A 24384-nucleotide genomic window follows, 5' to 3' on the forward strand; every position below is an offset into this window, starting at 1 on the left:
CTCTGAATTCTTTTATGTATGATTGAGTTATCTTTGCAAGTCTCTTCGAATTATCCGTTTGGTTTGGCCAACTAGATTGGTAGTTCTTGCAATGGGAGAAGTGCATGGCTTTGGGTTCAATCTTGCGGTGTCCTTACTCAGTGACAGAAAGAGTTGCAAGGCACGTATTGTATTTTTGCCATCGAGGATAACAAGATGGGGTATTTATCATATTGCATGAATTTATTCCTCTACATCATGTCATCTTGCTTAAGGCGTTACTCTGTTTTTAACTTAATACTCTAGATGCATGCTGGATAGCGGTCGATGAGTGGAGTAATAGTAGTAGATGCAGAATCGTTTCGATCTACTTGTCACGGACGTGATGCCTGTATACATGATCATTGCCTAGATATACTCATAACTATGCTCAATTCTGTCAATTGCTCAACAGTAATTTGTTCACCCACCATAGAATACTTATGCTCTCAAGAGAAGCCACTAGTGAAACCTATGGCCCCCGGGTCTATTCTCATCATATCAATCTATATCACTTTATTTACTTGCTTTGTTTTTACTTTGCCTTTACTTTTTACTTTGCATCTTTATACCAAAAATACCAAAAATATTATCTCTATCAGATCTCACTCTCGTAAGTAACCGTGAAGGGATTGACAACCCCTAAGCGTTGGTTGCGAGTTGCTATCGTGTTGTGCAGGTACGAGGGACTTGCGCGTGACCTCCTACTGGATTGATACCTTGGTTCTCAAAAACTGAGGGAAATACTTACGCTACTGTGCTGCATCACCCCCTCCTCTTCGGGGAAAACCAACGCTAGCTCGAGACGTAGCAAGAAGGATTTCTGGCGCCGTTGCCGGGGAGGCTTACGCAAAAGTCAACATACCAAGTACCCATCACAATCCCTATCTCTCGCATTACATTATTTGCCATTTGCCTCTCGTTTTCCTCTCCCCCACTTCAGCCTTGCCGTTTTATTCGCCCTCTCTTTCCCAATCTCCTCCTCTTTTTCCCTTGCCTTTTGTTTGCTCGTGTGTTAGTTTGCTTGCTTGTCATCATGTCTAATTCCTTATCCGCTCCTATGTCTCCCGAGTTTGAAGTCCTACACTTCAAGCAAAGGCAAGGAGAAAACTTAAAAGATGCTTGGTATAGGATGATGGAATCTTATCATAAGTGCACCCTAGAGGTGAACTTTAGAATTCTTCTTTGAAATTTTTGTGTTGGGTTAAATATGACGCATAGACAACTCTTGGACTGCATTGCCAAGGAAAATTTCATTGAGATTGATCCCAGTATTGCGCATGAAATTATAGAAGGAATAGTAGGAACACTACCCCAAAAGGGAGGATCTCATCCTACCCAAGGAGAAACCCAAGCTTTTGAGAAGATTTGCAAAGTAACAATTTTTTTACAAAAGTCTCTTGAGCCACTTAAAAGTGTTAGCGGAAATCTTCACCGCATGAATATGTTGATTACTCTTTGCAATAAGCGGTTGGATTCTTTAGATCTAAAAATTTCCGAGTATGAAGGGAAGAGGAAAGAACCTCCTGGATTCGAGCATGATTCCACCAAAAAACTGAAAATTAAAGAAGGCAATACCTAGATCTATCCTTGCTTTTATGCCTAGCTAGGGGCGTTAAACGATAGCGCTTGTTGGGAGGCAACCCAATTTTATTTTGTGTTTTTTGTTTTTGGTTCTGTTTAGGAATAAATAATCCATCTACCTTCTGTTTGGATGTGGTTTTATGTTTTAATTAGTGTTTGTGCCAAGTAAGACCTATAGGATAATCTACGATGATAGTTGATTTGATTCTGCTGAAAAACAGAAACTTTGCATGCACGAATTTAGTTATGATAAATCACAGGAACGTGCTTTTGCGTTGATTATTTTTGCTGCTGATCAATAAACAAATTGTCCAGGACTTCCTATTTTGGGAGAATTTTTAGAGTTCCAGAAGTTTGCGTTAGTTACATATTACTACAGACTGTTCTGTTTTTGACAGATTCTGTTTTGCATGTGTTGTTTGCTTATTTTGATGAATCTATGGCTAGTAAATTAGTTTATAAACCATAGAGAAGTTGGAATACAGTAGGTTTAACACCAATATAAATAAAGAATGAGTTAATTACAGTACCTTGAAGTAGTCTTTTGTTTTCTTTCTCTAATGGAGCTCACGAGATTTCTGTTGAGTTTTGTGTTGTGAAGTTTTCAAGTTTTGGGTGAATTCTTTTGATGGATTATGGAACAAGGAGTGGCAAGAGCCTAAGTTTAGGGATGACCATGGCACCCCCAAGATAATCCAAGGACACCAAAAAGTCAAAGCTTGGGGATGCCCCGGAAGGCATCCCCTCTTTCGTCCACTTCCATTGGTAATTACTTGGAGCTGTATTTTTATTCACCAACATGATATGTGTTTTGCTTGGAGCGTCTTGTATTATTTGTGTCTTTGCTTGTTAGTTTACCACAATCATCCTTGCTGTACACACCTTTTGAGAGAGCCATACATGATTTGGAATTTGTTAGAATACTCTATGTGCTTCACTTATATCTTTTGAGCTTGATAGCTTTGCTCTATGTGCTTCACTTATATCTTTAGAGCGTGATGATTTTTGCTCTAGTGCTTCACTTAGATCTTTAAGAGCACGGTGGTGGATTTTTATTAAAGAAACTTGATCTCTCATGCTTCACTTAGATTATTTTGAGAGTCTTTAATAGCATGGTAATTTGCTTAATGTTAATATAGTTGGTATCAAGATATGTGAAACTTTCTTTTGAGTGCGTTGAATACTAAGATAAGTTTGATGCTTGATAATTGTTTTGAGATATGGAGGTGATAATATCATAGTCGTGCTAGTTGGGTGATTATGAATTTGAGAAATGCTTGTGTTGAAGTTAGCAAATCCCGTAGCATGCATGTATGGTTAAAGTTGTGTAACAAATTTGAAACATGAAGTGTACCTGGCTTGTGCATCCTTATGAGTGGCAGTCGGGGACGAGCGATGTTCTTTTCCTACCAATCTATCCCCCTAGGAGCATGCGCGTAGTACTTGATTTTTGATGACTTCTAAATTTTTGCAATAATTATATGAGTTCTTTTGACTAATGTTGAGTCCATGGATTATACACACTCTCACCTTTCCGCCATTGCTAGCCTCTTCGGTACCGTGCATTGCCCTTTCTCACCTTGAGAGTTGGCGCAAACTTCGCCGGTGCATCCAAACCCCGTGATACGATACGCTCTATCACACATAAGCCTCCTCATATCTTCCTCAAAACAGCCACCATACCTACCTATCATGTCATTTCCATAGCCATTCCGAGATATATTGCCATGCAACTTCCACCATCATCATCGTGACATGCATTACTTTTGTCATATTGCCATTGCATGATCTTGTAGTTGACATCGTATTTGTGGCAAAGCCACCATGCATTATTTTCCATACATGTCACTCTTGATTCATTGCACCATCCCGGTACACCGCCGGAGGCATTCATATAGAGTCATATCTTGTTCTAAGTTTCGAGTTGTAATCCTTGTGTTGTAATCAATAGAAGTGTGATGATCATCATTATTAGAGCATTGCCCAAAAAAAGAGAAAGGCCAAAAAAAGGGAAGGCCCCCCAAAAAAAGAAAGGCCCAAAAAAAGGGCAATGCTACTATCTCTTTTTCCACACTTGTGCTTCAAATTAGCACCTTGTTCTTCATGTACTGAGTCTCATATATTGTGCTTCAAAGTAGCACCATGTTTTACATATAGTGAGTCTCATAAGTAGTCTTGTTTATACTAGTGGGAAATTTTCATTATAGAACTTGGCTTGTATATTCCTACGATGGGCTTCCTCAAATGCCCTAGGTCTTCGTGAGCAAGCAAGTTGGATGCACACCCACTAGTTTTCTTTTGTTGAGCATTCATAGCTCTAGTGCATCCGTTGCATGGCAATCCCTACTCGCTCACATCGATATCTATTGATGGGCATCTCCATAGCCCATTGATACGCCTAGTTGATGTGAGAGTTTCTCCTTTTTTGTCTTCTCCACACAATCCCCATCATCATATTCTATTCCACCCATAGTGCTATATCCATGGCTCACGCTCATGTATTGCGTGAAGGTTGAAAAAGTTTGAGATTATTTAAGTATGAAACAATTGCTTGGCTTGTCATCGGGGGTATAGAAGGTGGGAACATCTTCGTGTGACGAAAATGAAGCATAGCCTAACTATATGATTTTGTAGGGATGAACTTTCTTTTGCCATGTTATTTTGAGAAGACATGATTACTTTGATTAGTATGCTTGAAGTATTATTATTTTTGTGTCAATATGAACTTTTGTCTTGAATCTTTTAGATCTGAATATTCATATCACAATTAAGAAGATTTACATTGAAATCATGCCAAAGTATCACTCCGCATCAAAAATTCTTTTTTATCATTTACCTACTCGAGGACGAGCAGGAATTAAGCTTGGGGATGCTTGATACGTCTCCAACGTATCTATAATTTTTGATTGCTCCATGCTACTTTATCTACTCTTTTGGACTATATTGGGCTTTATTTTCCACTTTTATATTATTTTTGGGACTAACCTATTAACCGGAGGCCCAGCCCAGAATTGCTGTTTTTTTTGCCTATTTCAGTATTTCGAAGAAACGGAATATCAAACGGAGTCCAAACGGAATGAAACCTTCGGGAACGTGATTTTCTCATCAGATAAGATCCAGGAGACTTGGACCCTCCGTCAAGAAAGCCACGAGGCGGTCACGAGGGTGGAGGGCGCGCCCTCCCCCTGGGCGCGCCCCCTGCCTCGTGGGCCCCTCGAAGCTCCACCGACGTACTCCTTCCTCCTATATATACCTACGTATCCCCGTATGATCAGAACAGGAGCCAAAAAACCTAATTCCACCGCCGCAACCTTCTGTATCCACGAGATCCCATCTTGGGGCCTGTTCCGGAGCTCCGCCGGAGGGGGCATCCACCATGGAGGGCTTCTACATCAACACCATATCCCATCCAATGAAGTGTGAGTAGTTTACTTCAGATCTTCGGGTCCATATATAGTAGCTAGATGGCTTCTTCTCTCTTTTTGGATCTCAATACAATGTTCTCCCCCTCTCTCGTGGAGATCTATTCGATGTAATCTTCTTTTTGCGGTGTGTTTGTTGAGACCGATGAATTGTGGGTTTATGATCCAACTTATCTATGGAAAATATTTGATTCTTCTCTGAATTCTTTTATGTATGATTGAGTTATCTTTGCAAGTCTCTTCGAATTATCCGTTTGGTTTGGCCAACTAGATTGGTAGTTCTTGCAATGGGAGAAGTGCATGGCTTTGGGTTCAATCTTGCGGTGTCCTTACTCAGTGACAGAAAGAGTTGCAAGGCACGTATTGTATTGTTGCCATCGAGGATAACAAGATGGGGTATTTATCATATTGCATGAATTTATTCCTCTACATCATGTCATCTTGCTTAAGGCGTTACTCTGTTTTTAACTTAATACTCTAGATGCATGCTGGATAGCGGTTGATGAGTGGAGTAATAGTAGTAGATGCAGAATCATTTCGATCTACTTGTCACGGACGTGATGCCTATATACATGATCATTGCCGAGATATACTCATAACTATGCTCAATTCTGTTAATTGCTCAACAGTAATTTGTTCACCCACCGTAGAATACTCATACTCCCGAGAGAAGCCACTAGTGAAACCTGTGGCCCCCAGGTCTATTCTCATCATATCAATCTATATCACTTTATTTACTTGCTTTGTCTTTTACTTTGCCTTTACTTTTTACTTTGCATCTTTATACCAAAAACACCAAAAATATTATCTCTATCAGATCTCACTCTCGTAAGTAACCGTGAAGGGATTGACAACCCCTAAGCGTTGGTTGCGAGTTGCTATCATGTTGTGCAGGTACGAGGGACTTGCGCGTGACCTCCTACTGGATTGATACCTTGGTTCTCAAAAACTGAGGGAAATACTTACGCTACTGTGATGCATAACCCCCTCCTCTTCGGGGAAAACCAATGCTAGCTCGAGACGTAGCAGTCAGCCAGGAAATTTTGGACTCGGTTCCTAACTAAAAAGAACCAAATAGTCGACTGTCCGGACGCCGAAGAAGCATAATATCCATGACGAGTGGCTCACCCGACACCTCGTCCAGGAAAAACCCAAGTCCATGGCAGCTCTCACAACACTAATGACCTGCTTTTGCGCGGGCGAGGACAGCTGGTTGGCTCGCAGCAGCACTACGCCACATTCTGGCACTTCGGATGGCCACGACAATAACGGCAAACCACGACGTAATAGACATAAGCGACGGAACAACGGCGACAACACTGAAGACACGACAGTCAACGCTGGATTCAACGGATCCAAGTCCGGTCAGCGGAAGAAGCCGTTCAAAAGAAACAATGAGGGACCGTCCTGTCTGGACCGTATGGTGGAGCGCTCGTGCCAAATTCATGGCACCCCGGACAAGCCAGCCAACCACACTAATAGAGACTGCTGGGTGTTCAAACAGGCCGGCAAAATAAACGCCGAACACAAGGACAAGGGGCTGCACAGCGACGATGACGAAGAGCCCCAGCATCCGAACACAGGGGGACAGAAGAAATTCCCCCCCAGGTGAAAATGGTCAACATGATCTACGCCACTCACATCCCCAAGCGGGAATGGAAGCGAGCAATACGGGACGTCTATGCGATGGAGCCAGTCGCCCCCAAATTCAACCCATGGTCAGCTTGTCCGATCACCTTTGATCGTAGGGATCACCCTACTAGCATCCGTCACGGCGGCTCAGCCGCATTGGTCCTAGACCCAATCATCGACGGATTCCACCTCACGCGAGTCCTTATGGACGGTGGCAGCAACCTGAACTTGCTTTATCAGGACACAGTGCGCAAAATGGGCATTGACCCTTCAAGGATCAAGCCCACCAAAACCACCTTTAAAGGTGTGATTGCTGAAGTAGAGGCCCGTTGCATGGGCTCTATAACATTGGAAGTGGTCTTCGGATCTCCGGATAACTTCTGAAGCGAAGAGTTAATCTTCGATATCGTCCCTTTCCGTAGTGGTTACCACGCATTGCTCGGACGAACCGCATTCGCCAGATTCAATGCGGTACCACACTATGCATACCTCAAGCTCAAGATGCCAGGACCACGCGGGGTCATAACAGTCAATGGAAATATGGACCGCTCTCTCCGTACAGAAGAGCATACTGCAGCCCTCGCGGCACAAGTACAATGCGGCCTCCTCCGACAAACCACCAATCTGGCGACAGCAACTTCAAGCACCGTCAAGCGAGCCTGGAGCACCCCTCAACAGGATCATCAGGCACGCCAAGAGCGCGACTAGCAGTCCGGCCTCCGCTCAAGCCCCATCAAAGCAGCATTCGTGCCACGCGTACACAATTACGCACTTAAAATACCATGGGCATAGGCGGAGGCGCAACAACGACTCGGTCAACAGTGCGGTATAACCGCTACATACCCCCATCACCCTTCCTTTTTATTTTTCAGGACATTGCTTTAGAGTAGCCTCTTCAGAAGAGCCGGATTGTCGGACTTACATAGGAGAGAAAACCAAGGAGGCAACAGGCTTTGCGCACAAAAGGAAATACACAGGTGGAATCTGTTCACGATCGTTATAACTGTTTTATATACCTATATGCAGCCTGCCCTTGGATAGGACATGTTAAATAGTCCTATTTACTTCTGCTTAAATGCTACCATTGTAAACATGCGCTTAAACGTATTATTTATCAATGGGAGATAATATATATAGCGTCAGCTTATCATTATTATTTGCTCATTTTTTTGCAAATATATATTTAATACTGCATCCGTACACCTTGGTACGATTAGTTTGCCAGGGGCTTCATATGGCGCCTTATAATACGGCAAAGCAAGTCCGAACACTTTCATTAGTGTGGCACCCCGAACTTATAGCACTATATGCATCAGCTTCGAATCACGTCTTGGGTCAATAGTTGGGTTTGCCCGACTCCCTTGTTTTAGTACCTTACGTTCCGTTATATTGGCTAAGGTAGCGCAGGGAGAACTACTGCGATTGTGTCCCGGTTCTTCCGGACGAGCACCTTAGTAGAGAAAGCCGAAAATTGACCGGCATGATGCGGCAAGAGCTGGTCGCTGTTCAAGAGGTCTTAAAATACTTAAAGATTTTTTCCGCTTTAGGCGATGAATCGGCCTTGTCCGATTTAGGCGTATATGGCGCCCCAATTCGGCCTTCCAAATTCTAGGGGCTTCGCCGAAATTTAAAATTGTAGACTTCTATGGGTAAGTGAAAGTTATAAAGCCGCATAGTCCGATTGCCTTGTTTGCTGCGCCGGATACCTCCTTAAGGGACCAAAAATTTGGATAAAGAGTATCCGGGTTTTTCCAGGAACACCCCGGTACTAGTTACGTGGGGGCGGAAGCTGACGACTGGCCTACTTTCAGAATTCTATAAACAGCCGCACAGAAGGTAATATTTTAAATCAAACAGTGCTACATAGGACAAGTAACTTCGTCTTTATATTACAACAGTGATAGAGGTACATTTATTCAAAGATCTTGTCCTTGGTACATTCATCAGCCACGAGACGAGCGCCCTTCATAACGCCATCGTAATACTTCTCGGGGTAGCGATGCGCCTTGCCCTCCGGCGGCCCGTCCTTCACCAGCTTCTCCGCATCCAGCTTGCCCCAATGCACCTTTGCGCGGGCAAAGGCCCGGCGGGCACCCTCAATGCAAATGGATCGCTGGATAACTTCAAGCCGTGGACAGGCATTCACCATCCGCTTAATCAGGCCGAAGTAGCTAGTGGGCAGGGGCTCACCAGGCAACATTCGGACTATGAAATCTTTCATAGCCACTTCGGCCGCCCTGTGGAGTTCGACCAACTGCTTCAGTTAGTCACTTAGAGGCATTGGGTGTTCGGTCGCAGCATACTGGGACTAGAACAGCTTCTCCAAGGAGCTCCCCTCCTCGGCATGGTAGAACCTTGCGGCGTCTGAAATGCTGCGTGGTAGATCTGCGAATGCCCCTAGAGAGCTCCGAATTCGGGTAAGTAAAAGAAACGCCTCCTCCACATGTTTGCTTTACATAAAGAATGTCTTACCCGCCACTATCTTCTTGGCCGCCTGGATTTCTTACTGTGCCGTCTCCGCTTCGGCCTTGGCGTCTTTCATACTCACAAGGGCCTTCGCAAGCTCGGACTCTTTCATCTTAAGATCATGCTCCAAGGACTCGAACCTTTTACCGAGGTCCTGGAGCTCTTGCTGTACCTCGCCTACCCTAGAATCTTGCTTCTCGCCCTCCTTGCATTCCAAGGCGCCTTGTCTTCGGCCTCGGACAACGCTTTCTTCAGGGATGCCACTTCAGTGGTGGCCCCTGTTACACAGTCACGATGCTTCGTCGTTAGATTACCCAATTTTATCTATCCTTCATTACATGAGAGCAGGGAATCACTCACCTTTGTTCTCTTCGAGCTGCCTCTTCGTGAGGTCGAGCTCCCCCTGCGCCTGTTCCGGGTGCTGCTTTAGTCCGGCGACCTCGGTTGTGCGGACAGCAGCGGCAAGTAGCACAACCTGCTTATTCACATGCACACTTATTATTAGACTCCTGCGGATTATAATTGACCCTTCGTTTGGCTTTTTTTCTGAACACCAAACAGAGTATCATGGGCTACTACCTATTGGGTGGTAATTTCACACATTTTTATTACTTACCTCGAAGCCCGTCAGGAGGCTTGTGCAGGCTTCGGTTAGTCCGCTCTTGGCGGACAGAACCTTTTGAATCACCGCACTCATAAGAGTACGGTGCTCGTCATCCATGGAAGTGCCTCGAAGCGCTTCCACCAGACTATCCGACGCCTCTGGCATGAAGGAAGTACCCGGCACGGACGGCTCGCCCTCCCTAACGAGGGGCTGCCCGCCTAAGTCCGGAACCGTTGGAGGCTCCGGAACAGTGTTCGGTTGAGAGCCCGGCCTGCTGCGGCTCTCATCGACACGATCAGCGGGGATCTTGAACCCTGTGTGTCCGACATCTGGAATCCCTCTTTGGAGCGTCTCCAGAGTCACCTCCCCCCGCTACGGGAGCCTTCGGGACAACACCTTCTTGTCATCCGCGGGCTGAGGAGTAGTGGCCGCCGGGAGCGAGTTCATCTCTGAATCGCTCAGGGACTCATCCGAAGACGATACCTCGGGATGAACCCTGGCCGGACTGCATATATGTTCGGCGTTATGAAAAGACTATGAAGTAAAATCACGACAGAGTTCGGATACTTACGATCGCGCTAGGGGCTTCCTCCTGGGCGGCAACCCCTCCTCATCATGGGTGGCCGTGGCGGAGTAGTCTGGAAGGGACACCTTTCCCTTCTTGGACGTCCCAGCCCCCTCCTCCGGGGTGGCTTTTCTCTCATTCTCCTCCCCAGTGTGGGAAGGGAGAACTTCTTCATGTTTTCCCCCGCCTCCGTGGGAGGAATCTGCCTCGCCGTCGTCGGATGACGTGGGTATGACGGCCTTGCACCGGGGGCCCTTCCCGGTCCCCTGGTCTGCCTTCTCAGGCCCCCATCCTCTTCGGACGGGGCAGCCTCTTCTTCTTCTTCCTCCCCTTCGGGGGAGGAGTTTGCGTCGTCGTCTTCGGATGAGGCTTCCGGTACAACCTTACGCCAGAGACCCTTCCTGGTCCCCTGGGCCTTCTTTTCGGCCTTCTTCTTCGGTGCCTTGTAGGGCGCCGGGACCAGCATCTCCGTCAGGAGAGCATCAGCTAGGCCTTCTGGCAGCGGAACCGGACAGTCAATCTACTCCGCTGTCTCCACATAATCCTGATCAAATATGCACAATTACTTAAAACTCCCCCATGAATATATTGGGAAGAACCGAATCCGGTGGTAGTTAGAAAACTCACCGGACTGGGGATCCGCGCGGCATGAAGTCCGCGGTCCTCGGATGTGTGGGGAGGTACTTCGGAGGCCTTGAACAACACCTTCCATGCGCCTTTGTGCGTCATGTCATAGAGCTTTCGAAGCGTCTGGTGTTCGGCCGGGAAGAACTCCCACAGATTGAATGCCCGCCTTTGGCACGGAAGAATCTGGCGAACGAGCATGACCTGGATTACGTTGACAAGCTTGATGTTCTTGTCCTTCATGCTCTTAATGCAGTTTTGGAGTCCGGTCAGCTCTGTAGGTTCACCCCAGGCCAGGCCCTTCCTTTCCCAGGAAGTGAGCCGCATGGGGGTTCCGGATCGGAACTCGTGGGTTGCCGCCTAGTTGGCACCGCGCGGCTCGGTGATGTAGAACCACCCCGACTGCCACCCTTTCACGGTCTCCGCAAAGGAGCCGTCAAGCGAGGTGACGTTAGGCATCTTGCCCACCATGGCCCCTCCGCACTCCGCATGCTGGCCGCCCACGATCTTCGGCTTTACGCAGAAGATTTGTAGCCACAAGCCAAAGTGAGGCTTGATGCGGAGGAAGGCCTCGCACACAACGATAAACGCCGAGATGTTGAGGACGAAATTTGGGGCTAGATCATGGAAATCTAGCCCATAGTAGGACATGATCCCGCAGACGAAGGGATGAAGTGGAAATCCCAGTCCACGGACGTCGTGGGCGACAAACACGACCCTCTCATGAGGTTCCGGGGTCGAAATGGCCTGCCCTTTGTTCGGTAGCCGGTGCGCTATGTCTGTGGCCAAGTATCCGGCCGCCCGAAGATTCGCGATATGCTTCTCCTTCACGGTAGAAGCCACCCACTTGCCTCCTGCTTCGGACATGTTTAGCTGTGCGGAGAAGACTTGGGCGTGGGCGCTGGATCCTGAGGGGGCAAGAGTGGGCAAAGGAGGAAGAAGGCGTGGGTAAAAATGGGGAACTCTTATCCCTTTATAGAGGCGACGAAAGCGGTGCGCCTCCCCACTTGCCCGTTGAGAATCGCTTACCTCCCAAGCACCACGATTGATGGCGTGGTGGGATTACGCATACCCGTATTGATGAGAATCCCGTGATAAGGGGACACGATCTCTGCTTTGACAAGACGTGTCAAGGAAACCGCCTCGCAATATCTGCTGTGGCTGGTTATGGGAAAACGGTTCGAATAATGACCCAACCGTAATGACATGTCGCGTTGTCTAGAAAAGTTGTCAGCAGATTGCATTTGTGAAATATCATTCTCTCTACGGTGGTATGTGAAGTTCATTTTGCGGATCTGGACACGTTTTAGGTGTTCGATAATTACCTTGGAGTATTCGGAGAAGGAACCCGCCCTGCAATGCCGAAGATAAGACTGCGCGCCGGACTCATCGTCATTGAAGCCTGGTTCAGGGGCTACTGAGGGAGTCCTGGATTAGGGGGTATCCGGACAGCCGGACTATGTACATCGTCCGGACTATTGAAGCGTGAAGATACAAGACTCAAGACTCCGTCCCGTGTCCGGATGGGACTCTCCTTTGCGTGGAAGGCAAGCCTGGTGATCCGAATATTGTATTTCCTTCCTTGTAACCGACTCCGTGTAAACCCTAGCCCTCTTCGATGTCTATATAAACCGGAGAGGTTGGTCCTTAGAAGGCCGATCACAATTACCATCATAATCATCATAGGCTAGCTTCTAGGGTTTAGCCTCTACGATCTCGTGGCAGATCTACTCTTGTACTACTCATATCGTCAATATTAATCAAGCAAGAAGTAGGGTTTTACCTCCATCGAGAGGGCCGGAACCTGGGTAAAAATTGTGTCCCTTGCTTCCCGTTACCATCCGCCTGAGACACGCAGATCGGGACCCCCTACCCGAGATCCGCCGGTTTTGACACCGACAGTAGCCTTCAAACACAGTGTCCGGGACGAATGGCTAGCCAGACACCTCGGCCAGGAAAAGCCAAGGACAATGGCCGCCTTAACAACACTAATGACCCGCTTTTGCGCGGGAGAAGACAGCTGGTTAGCCCGTAGCAGCACCAGCGACCCCGGCACATCCGCAGTCAGGGATAGCAATGGAAAACCACGACGCAACAAGAACAAACGCAACAAGAACAAACATCGGAACAACGAAGAAAGCACAGAAAACATAGTGGTTAACACCGGATTCAAGGGCTCCAGACCCGGTCAATGGAAGAAGCCATTTAAAGGCAACAAAGACAGTCCATCAAACCTGGATAAAATCCTAGACAGGCCCTGCCAGATCCACGGCACTCCCGACAAACCAGCCAATCATACCAATAGAGAATGTTGGGTCTTCAAGCAGGCCGGCAAACTCAACGCCAAAAACAAAGGGAAGGGACCTTAGAGAGAAGACGAGGATGAACCTCGCGAGCCAAACACGGGGGACAGAAGAAATTTCCACCAGAGATCAAAACAGTGAACATGATCTATGTCACTCATATCCCAAAGTGGGAGCGCAAGCGCGCACTCCGAGAGGTCTACACCGTTGAGACCGTCGCCCCCAATATCAACCCATGGTCGGCCTGTCCGATCACCTTTGATTGCAGGGATCATCCGACTAGTATCCGTCACGGGGGTTCGCCTTCCCTAGTGCTCGACCCTATAATCGACGGATACCACCTTACTCGAGTCCTCATGGATGGCGGCAACAGTCTCAATCTGATATATCATGACACTGTCTGCAAGATGGGGATAGACCCGTCAAGAATCAAGCCAAGCAACACTACCTTTAAAGGAGTTATACCGGGCATGGAAGCCCGCTGCACGGGCTCTATAACATTGGACGTTGTATTCGGATCTCCCGACAACTTTCGAAGCGAAGAACTAATCTTCCACATAGCTCCGTTCTGAAGTGGCTATCATGCACTACTCGAAAGAATGGCCTTCGCCCGTTTCAACGTAGTCCCGCGTTATGCTTATCTAAAATTCAAAATGCATGGACCACGTGGCGTCATTACGGCTAGTGGAAATACGGGGCGCTCTCTTCGCACAGAGGAATACACGGCAGCTCTAGCAGTCGAAGCACAAAACGACTTATTCAAGCCGAACGGCTCATCGGTTGTTAAGACTGCAGACACAGCTAAACGTGTCCGGCGCACACCTCAGTGCGATAGTTCAAATAAACCTAAGCTCGATTAGCAGCTACATCCCCATCAACCATCCCATAAGGAGATATACTCAAAATTCCTTGGGCGGCTTCGGGGGCACTCTACACACAAAAGGTCCATAGTTCAGCTTGACCCTATTCGGACTCTAGAAGCTATCCTCCACGGTTCATTAAAACGAACCAGCTTTCCTTACGGCTACACTCGGTTCTTTTACCTGGTTTTTTCTTTTTTCTTATAGGTGGCCATCATATTGTACCCTTCAAGGACACTTCACAACGGAGATAAACACGTACACGTGCAGTAGGGCCCTGAACTGAGGTTTCTTTTTTAGATTAAGACCCTGTGTAAACCTTTTTTATCTCTTGTTGTTTTATACTTTCCTGGCATGTAAAATGTCCAAGATAGATACCGGCATTATCTGTAAACACACGGCTCGCCGTACTAAAGGGGATGTTATAGAAGTAGCTTGGTTTGTATTATGTTTCAAGATTTATGTTCTCACCACCTGCGCTCTTTCCCACGTTGGATTGCCATATGTGCCTTGACACCATGCGTCTATCACCAGGGGCTGTATTCAGCCCGGTGTATATTGTAAAGTCCGAACACCTATAGGGAGAGTTCGGCATCACGAGTTTGGCCTTGTATGCATCAGCTCCGAATCATGTCTTTGGTAAATAGTTGGGTTGCCCGGCTCCTGTGCTTACTACCTTACGTTCCGCTATATCGGCTAGGGTAGTAAAGGGAAAACTACTACGATTGTGTCCCGGCTAGCCCGGATGAGCACCTCAGTAGAGAAAGCCAAAAACTAACTATCATGATGCGGCGAGAGTTGGTCAACCACTCGATGACTTATCGGAATCTTCGCGATTCCCTCCGTATTAAATGAAGGACCGTCACTCTGGTCATGTATGTAAACGCACCGTATTCGGATAACCATGGACATACCAGGGGCTATATAGTAGCCCTACCATCAAACTCCTTTGGCTAAGTGAAAGTGTTAAAGCTCTATAGTCCGATTGCCTAGTTCACCGCACTAACACCTCATTAAAGCACCGAGACGTTGGGTCAAGTGTGATCAAGTGCTTTTCCAAACACCCCCGCATTATACGCGAGGGGGCTGAAGCCGACGACTGCAAACTTTCAGATTGTATATAAAAAAGACGGCCGCACAGGAGGCACCAAATTTTTTCAGGAAAAAAGTATAAAAAAACAGCCTTAAATATATCATAATATTGTTATTACAATTTTGATACACTTTACTCGAACATAATATTTTTTGAGCACTGACCCTTTATTAAGCGGGCACCCTCTAGGACATCTTCAAAGTAATGTTCTGGCATGTTAAGGTCCTTGCCTTCGGGTGGACTCTGCGCTGCAATATCGGAGGCCGTCGTCTTCGCCCAGTATATCTTGACACGGGCAAGGGCCATCCGTGCACCTTCTATGCACGTTGACCGCTTCACAGCGTTGATACGCGGCACCGCATTAACAAGATGCTGCACCAAACCGAAATAACTATCCGTAATGGGTTCAATTGGCCACAACCGGGCTATGACGTCCTTCATGGTAGTGCCGGACATCTTGTGGAGCTCGGCCCATTGGGCCATCTGTTCGTTCAACAGATGCTTCGGCGTATCAAATTGCGACCAAAATAGCTTTTCTGTTGCATGTGCTTCTTGCGCGTGGAAAAACGGATTCGCATCGGCAGCACTCTTCGGCAGGTCCATAAAGGGGTCTGCAGAACTCCACCATTGATTAAGCTGTGCATACTTCGGATCGCCAAACTTAGTTTTTGCAATAAAAAGGGCTTACCAGCCGCGATCTCCCTAGCTTGTCCTCCCGAGCTGCTCTAGACTCAGACCGGGCTTCCTTCGCCTCTTGTAAGGCCTTGTCCAGATCGGCCGCTTTGGCTTTGTTATCTTTCTCAAGAACTTGGCATCGGCTATAGGCATTCTTCAACTCAAGTACCATGGTAGATATCCTATCCTCGCACTGACGCCGAGCAGTCTACTCGACTTTTAATTTGGTGGCTACCTTTTCGGCAGCCGCATTACTCATCCTGGCTTACTCCTTGGCCCGGGCAAGTTCCGCCCGAAGGGTCTCCACTGCGGCGGCACTATCTGCAGTTATGCATATACAAATTTTCAGTATCACGCTCATTTCACAATACTAGCATGTACTGAGTGCCCCAGAGACATACCTTGCACCTTGTCGAGCCGCCTGTCCATAAGCGTGATGTCATCATCCGCCACATCAACTTTCTGCTTCAAATGTGCTACCTCGACAGCTTGGGCAGTCCCCACGGATGTAACAACCTATGTTTCAATTAGTCATATCATTTCCTGGGCATATATTTTTGATCCTCTGATCACATTCCTTTGGATGTCAACCAGAGTCTCAGGGGCTACTATCTATACACAGGTGCAATTTGCACTTACAATATAATTGAAATCACACTACGTACCTCGAAGCCTCTTAGTAGGCTAGAAAAGGCTTCATTCAATCCGCTTTTCACGGACCGAACTCTTTCCAACACCGTACCCATCAAGGTACGATGTTCCTCTAAGACGAAGGCATGTTGCAAAATGTCCATCAATGCATCCGGCGTCCCTTGGACATTTGACAGTCCGGGACTTTTGTTGTTCCCTGTAGGGGCCGCACACCACGGACCCTGGGCGACCGAAGTATTACCTTCGGCCCCGGTCCTCACTGTCCCTTGCGCCACTTGCAGATCGGGAAGGATCCTCTGGGATGACACCTCGGCGTCGTCTGCCTTATCAGGCAGGGAGATCTGTGGAGGCATCTCGCTCTCCATCATCTCTAGGAGTAGATCCCCCAAAGAGGAGGACTGTTGAGGAGGGCTGCATACCGGACTACAAACATGAGTTTAAAATATTACCCTTATAGCCAGGAAAGAACGGGACATGTTTAAAACACCCGGATTCACTTACGATGCGGCCGAGGGCCTGTCTTTGCCGGGTGACTGCGTGTCAACATCACCCCCTGACTGGGATACCTTCCCCCGCTTACAAGCTTCTCTTTCTGAGTCTTCAGAGGCGGCCCTTTTCTTCCCATGGGGAGAAGGGATGTCAGTTCGCCCTTCCCTTCCACCTTTGGAAGCGGGAGTTTTAATCTCCCCGAATGAATTGCCTGGTGAGCCTCCAGAGTGGAAGCTGCCTTGGGCCTCTTCGTCCTCCTCCTTATCTTCCCCCGCCGGCACTTGATACAGCGCCGGAGCCAGCATCCTTGATAATAACGGATCGGCAGTGTCTTCGGGAAGTGGAACCGAACACCTGATTCTCTCCGCCTTCTTTAGCCAGCCCTGGCCGGATAGTGTTTTATCAGTACATTGTCATGAATAATTTGACTAGATCATGTTCGGGGGTCGAGTACTTACCGGAGTATCCGGATGGTTGCAGTCAAGACCGATGTCTTCTGTAGTATCTAGCCATTGTTTTCGTGCGCCAAAGAACAATTTCCACATCTCTCTGAGCATCGTGTCAGAAAGGTGCTGAAGGGTCCGTGGACCTTTCGGATTAAACTCCCACATGCGGAGAGGGCATCGCTGGCAGGGTAGGATCCGGTGGACTAACATTACTTGGATTACATCGATGAGACCGGTGTCCTTCTCAATGAGGCTCCAGATGCGGCTTTGCAGTGTCCGCACTTCATCTGTAGATCCCCAGTCCAGCCCCTTGTTAATCCATGATGCGAGCTATGGCGGAGGGCCGGACCGAAACGCAGGTGTGGCTGCTCACTTTTTACCGCAGGGTTCGGTGATGTAAAACCACTCCCGTTGCCATAAGTTAGAATATTCTGCGAAGGAGCCCTTTGGCCACGTGGAGTTGATAAGCTTGCTTATTGAAGCGCCTCCGCACTCTCCTTGTTTCCCGTCGATTACCTTCGGTTTCTCGTTAACAGTCTTAAGCCATAAGCCGAAGTGTGGGGAAATACGGAGGAAGGCCTCGCATGTGGTGATGAACGCCGAGATGTGGAGGAAGGAGTCCGGGGCTAGATCATGGAAATCTAGCCCGTAATAAAACATGACCCCTCGAACAAAGGGATGGAGAGCAAACCCAAGCCCTCGAAGGAAGTATGAGATAAACACGACCCTCTCATTGGATATGGGAGTAGGAATAACCTGCCCTTGAGCAGGAAGCCCGTTCTAGATTTCCGTAGTCAAGTATCTTGCCTCCCTGAGCTTCAAGATGTCTTCCTCTATGACGGAAGAGGCCATCCACCGACCCTGAAGGCTGGGTCCGGACATGGCTAGAAGCTCTAAGCGACTGGATTGACCCATGGGTGTTGGAACTTCAGGTGGGGGGTGGAGGAAAGAACTAGCATGGAAGAAAAAGGACAGGCCTTAACCCCTTTATAAAGGCGGCGAATATCAAGCATCCCCTCCGTGGCCTTAAAACATGCCTATTCCTGAGGAATTATGCCAACAAAACGGTTGGGTTACCCACGCCCGTGTTGATGGAAATCCCGCAATAAGGGGACACGATCTCTGCTTTGACAAGACGTGCCAATAAAAATCGCCTCCCGAAACATGGGGTGGCAGGCTAGAAAACGATTCAAAATAATGGCCGGGTAATGACGTAATGTCGTACTACCAAAATTGTCAGCAAATTGGACTTGTAAATATTATACTCTCTACGGTGGTTCGTAGAACTTGTTTTGCAGAGCCGGACACGATTCCTGTGTTCGAGATCTGCTTTGAAGTATTCTGAGAAGGAACCCGCCTTGCAATGCCGAAGACAATCTACGCGCCAGACTCATTGTCATTGAAGCCTGGTTCAGGGGCTACTGAGGGATTCCTGGACTAAGGGGTCCTCGGACAGCCGGACTATATACTTGGGCCGGACTGTTGGGCTATGAAGATACAAGATAGAAGACTTCATCCCGTGTCCGGATGGGACTCTCCTTTGCGTGGAAGGCAAGCTTGGCGATTCGGATATGTAGATTCCTTTCTCTGTAACCGACTTTGTATAACCCTAGTCCCCCTCGGTGTCTATATAAACCAAGGGTTTATACTTCTAAGGTTCAGCCACAACAATCACAACCTCATAGTCTAGACTTCTAGGGTTTAACCATTACTATCTCGTGGTAGATCAACTCTTGTAATACTCATATTCATCAAGATCAATCAAGTAGGAAGTAGGGTATTACCTCCATAGAGAGGGCCCGAACCTGGGTAAACATTGTGTCACCCGCCTCCTGTTACCATTAGCCTTAGACGCACAGTTCGGGACCCCCTACCCGAGATCCGCCGGTTTTGACACCGACAAGGGGGGAGTTACTACTGGAAACAACTCTTTGCCATCCGCCATGGCAGATGGAAAAGGCATAGATCCCGGACGACAAACATCTTTGCCGTCCGCCAGCAGACGGCAAACTGTCCGTCTAAATAGGTGCCAACAAAGGCCTTTTTTCTGCCCGCTTCCATGAAATGGACGGCAAAGGATTGTGCCATCCGCCGTCTGAGGCCAGCAGACGGCAAAGACAACGGACGGTAGTAGGGTGGCGTCAGAGCCGTTAGGGCGTTAACGACGCTCTTTGCCGTCCGCCAACAGACGACAAAGATTCAAAGGTCTTTGCCGTCTGCCAGCGGACGACAAAGAGCTCAGTTAGGCCAGCACTAGGAAGCTGCCACGTGGCCAGCTATGCCGTCCGCTAGCAGACAGCAAAGATTCAAAGGTCTTTGCCGTCCGCCAGCAGACGACAAAGATTCAAAGGTCTTTGCCGTCCGCCAGCAGACGACATAGCTGACCAAATAGGCAGCCAGTGTTCCCAGTGTCTACAGGAAGCTGCCACATGTACTCTTTGCCGTCTGCTAGCAGACGGCAAATAGGCTATGTATCCCCTATTTCCATTTATATCCATTTAATTTCACTAGAATTCACACATAGATATACATTTTTTTCATAGGCACAACAGACATATGATCTGTGCAACACATAGCTCCATCCATGACAACATATATACATACATAAGAAACACAGTTTCATCCATACATCTTACACTACTATCACAATGTTCATCCAACACATTGTTCCATGCATCCATATAACAAGTTCCACATTATTATTCGATAAAAACAAAAAGAAGAATGGAGAAACAAGCACTCCATCCGTGCAAGCTTCCATATAGTGAATTAAATCTGCAAAATGGGAAACAAGAAGGTTAGAAGAAGAAGAGGAAGAAAACTAGAAGAAGAAGAAGTAGTAGTAGTAGTAGAAGAAGAAGAAGAAAAAGAAGAATAAGAAGGAGGAGAAGAATGAGAAGAAGACTAGAAGAAGGATAACAAGACTAGAAGAAGGAGAAGAAGAAGAAGAAGAAGAAGAAGTAGAACTTCTTCTTGTTCTTCTTCTTATTTTCTTCCTATTCCTTCTTTTCTTCCTCTTCCTTGATTTTCTTCATCTTATTATGTCATTTGTGGACTAAATAGGCTAAATTATGTCATAAATGGACTAAATAGGCTAAATAAGAAGAAAAATGCCATTTTTGAGCTAACATAGCAAATTATGCCATTTTTGACCTAACTAAGCTTATTGTGTCATCTTAGAGGACAACAAGCTAAGTATATGACATTGATGAGGTTAGCAAGGTTATGATGCCATTTACGAATAAAAACAAGTAAGAGGAGGAAAATAAGAAGAAGAAGAAGAAGAAGAAGAAGAAGAAGAAGAAAATAAGAACTTCTTCTTCTTCTTCTTTTCTTCCTATTCCTTCTTTCCTTCCCCTTCCTTGATTTTCTTCATCTTATTATGTCATTTGTGGACTAAATAGGCTAAATTATTTCATGAATGGACTAAATAAGAAGAAAAAACCAATTTTGAGCTAACATAGCAAATTAAGCCATTTTTGACCTAACTAAGCTTATTGTGTCATTTTAGAGGACAACAAGCTAAGTATATGACATTTATGAGGTTAGAAAGGTTATAATGCCATTTACGAATAAAAACAAGTAAGAGGAGGAAAAGAAGAACAACAACAAGAAGAAGAAGAACAAGAAGCAGCAGCAGCAGAAGAAGAAGAAGAAGAAGAAGAAGAAGAATGAACTTCTTCTTCTTCTTCTTCTTATTTTCTTCCTATTCCTTCTTTCCTTCCTCTTCCTTGATTTTCTTCATCTTATTATGTCATTTGTGGACTAAATAGGCTAAATTATGTCATAAATGGACAAAACAGGCTAAATAAGAAGAAAAATACCGTTATCACGGAGGTGTAGGAATGGTCGGGGCTGCACCATTGGTAGACGGAGGTGAAGGACCGGTCAGGGTTCTGGCATTGGCAGACGCGGAAGGATTGGTCGATGCTTGTTGGGAGCCATGCTGAACCAAAGATCATTTCCAATAATGTCTCGTTAGCATGATGCAAACTGAAATGTGAATAGTAGTAACTAAGGACCATTCAAATCAAACTCACCGTGCCCGCCAGAGCAATCTGGGGCATCGGCGGAGGGGCCTGACCGTTTTTCTCGCACATGGTCTGCACATTTGGTTCTCACGAGTCTGTCATATTAGGTAGTAATGCGAACATTAGGTGCATGATTGGGCTAATATGCACAAGAAACGTACCACAATGAGCTCGTATAGGGCCCGGTGAGACGCCTCGTTTCGGTTCCTCTCCTCCTCCAACATCTTAGCCGTCTTCTCCTCCCTCTCCCTCTCCCTCTCCGCCGCCTCCCTTTTTTCCTTCTCCAAAAATATCATCACCATCCACCAGATATCATCACCAGCTCTGTATCAAAAGGATCCTGGCTCGGGTTAAAGTCCACCCCTTTCCTCATCTTCCCCTCGTCTCTGTACTTCACAAGCTTGTGGTGGGAGGAGATGTTGGTGAAGTTCTCTGGATGATCTAGGTCAGACTCCGTGAATGCCTTGGCCTTCTTGTACGGGCCCATATGGGCCATGCCATAGAGGTCGAACAGAGTAGGCACAGGCTTCTTGTGGTACTACGCCTGAGAGAGACGAACAAAATATTAGTTAATTAGGGCTCAAGCTAGCATTAAGAATGATATTACTATGTAAATAGGTCATTTTGGAGCTAAGAAAGGTGATTATGTCATTTTTAAGGAAAATAAGCTAAGTTTAGGTCATTTTGGAGCTAAGAAGGATTATTATGCCATTTTTGACCAAAGTATGCTAATTATGTCATTATTGAGCTATCCAAGGTAGTTATGCTATTTTTTAGCTAACTATAACATATTTAGGCATTCTATAGAGCTATCTAAGGTTATTATGTCATTTTAGAGCTAATTATGTCATGAATGAACTAGCTATGATTAGTTTAGGTTGTTATTGAGCCATCGAAGGTAGTTATGCCATTTTTTAACTAACTAAAGCATATTAGGTCATTTTATAGAGCTATCTAAAGGTTATTATGTCATTTTAGAGCTAATTAAATATGTCATAAATGAACTATCCAAGGTAGTTATGCCTTTTTTAACTAACTAAGCTTATTAAGTCATTTTGGAAAGGATAAATACTACCACGAAGAATGAAATTGCATGAATCATGTAGCAAACCACATACCCAGTTATCCCCTTACTCAAACAGGTTGGAGCTCCCTTGATGGTGTGTCACACCTTCCATTTGGTCGCGCTTATCCTTGGCCCTTTGGTGTTCGAGCCACCATTGGGGAGAGCACCACGCATCCAGCAACGCCTCCCAACAGTACATCTTATCGACACACCATCTCGGGGGCACCTAAGTGAGCCAAGAGAAATTTCAGCGCTATGAATCTAATCAAGAAAACTAAATTCAAGGCCCTAAGAATAGGTATAATTACCGCCAAGTACTTCTCCCTACTCAGAAACTTGCTGCGGCACTTCTTCTTGGCCCTCCTAATACCCTGCGAGGCGCAATAGTCTCAAACGGCATGCACCCAAGCCTCGTGCCGTAAGTTCTGAAGTAGGCGCTTGCACTCGGCTTCGACAACCATAGCCGCGACCTCCTGTTCTCCCTCTGAAACCCTGTAGAAGGTCTGCAATCAAAGAAGACAACAATGATTAGTACAATCACTAGCTAGGTAGTGTTCATTTTTAATTCTGTAAAGGAGAAATTACCCAAAACCGACAGAACACAATGTCGGCCACCGTCTCGCATGCGACACCGGCGACCATCTCCCCTGGAGGGGTCGGGGCAACAGAGTACAACTCCCAGCTCGGTGCTAGCTATGGAACCTGATCCTCACCGGGCATCGTGACCCCACCAGGGAAGTGCTGCCGGCAAAGCGTGCCAAGGACCTGGTTGGGCCTACAGACACCACAGTCACGGGGGTATACCCAGCCCCTGCAGTATGACAAGGCCAACGCATTAGATATTAATTTGAAGGAACATGAAGGCAAAATTTTAAAAAATAGTAAATGCACTTAATTCAACCCTTTAGGCGCAATCAACCACCTCTGGTCGGGGGTCGTCGGCACGGGCGGGAGCTTTGTACAGCCACGCTTGTAGACCTTCTTGCCCTTCTCAACCAGCTCGTCATTGCTGTAGCTATCATCTGAAAAGGTGTCCTCGCTACCATCCTCTGGGCCACTAGCCTCCGGAGTCTCGTGGGAAGAAGATGGCGGGACCGCAGTCTCGTGGGAAGAAGACGGCGGGACCGGAGTTCCATGGGAAGAAGACGGCGGGACCGCAGTCTTCTGGGACGAAGACCCCATGACCGATGTCTTCTGGGATGAAGACCCCATGATCGGAGTTTTCTGGGACGAAGACTCTAGGACTGGATTCACGTGAGGGGAAGGATCCATGAACCGAGTCTGGTGGGACGAAGGATCAGCGACCGGAAGCTCATGGACCGGAGTCCAAGACGGGTCCACGTCGAAGGAGCAGTCCTGTGGTCGGGTGAATCACTTGAGGGTGGTGGCGAGGAAGGCGTAGCAGCCTGCCTACCTCTCTCGCTGCCACGTCCACCTCTACCAGCCTTCTTTGTCCTCCCCCGACCTCTCCTAGCCGAAGTAGAAGCGCCCGCCGCAGTTGTCTGCATACTATGTAGCAGCGCTCTCCGGAGGGGCTGGGGTGCAATAATGGAACCACCCCTCATAGTAGCGCTCGCAGGAGGCTCGGGGCGCTCTGGACCCTTGCCCACCATATTGTTAACACCTGCAATGACAAAAAGTAAATGAATAGTACAACATAAAAAAATTGGATACCTGACATGAACATAATAATATGTATATAATTTAAGTGTATCATCATCATGAACATAATAAAAATACACCCGATCAACACAAATATATATGATGTTTCTGTATCATCATCATGTCCGGGGTTGTCAGGGTGTCGGGGTGTCGGGGTCGGGGTGTGCTGTCAAGGTGTCGGGGTGTGGTGTCA

This window comes from Triticum dicoccoides, chromosome 6B, assembly GCF_002162155.2.
Source record: "Triticum dicoccoides isolate Atlit2015 ecotype Zavitan chromosome 6B, WEW_v2.0, whole genome shotgun sequence".
In the NCBI taxonomy this organism is placed as follows: Eukaryota; Viridiplantae; Streptophyta; class Magnoliopsida; order Poales; family Poaceae; genus Triticum; species Triticum dicoccoides.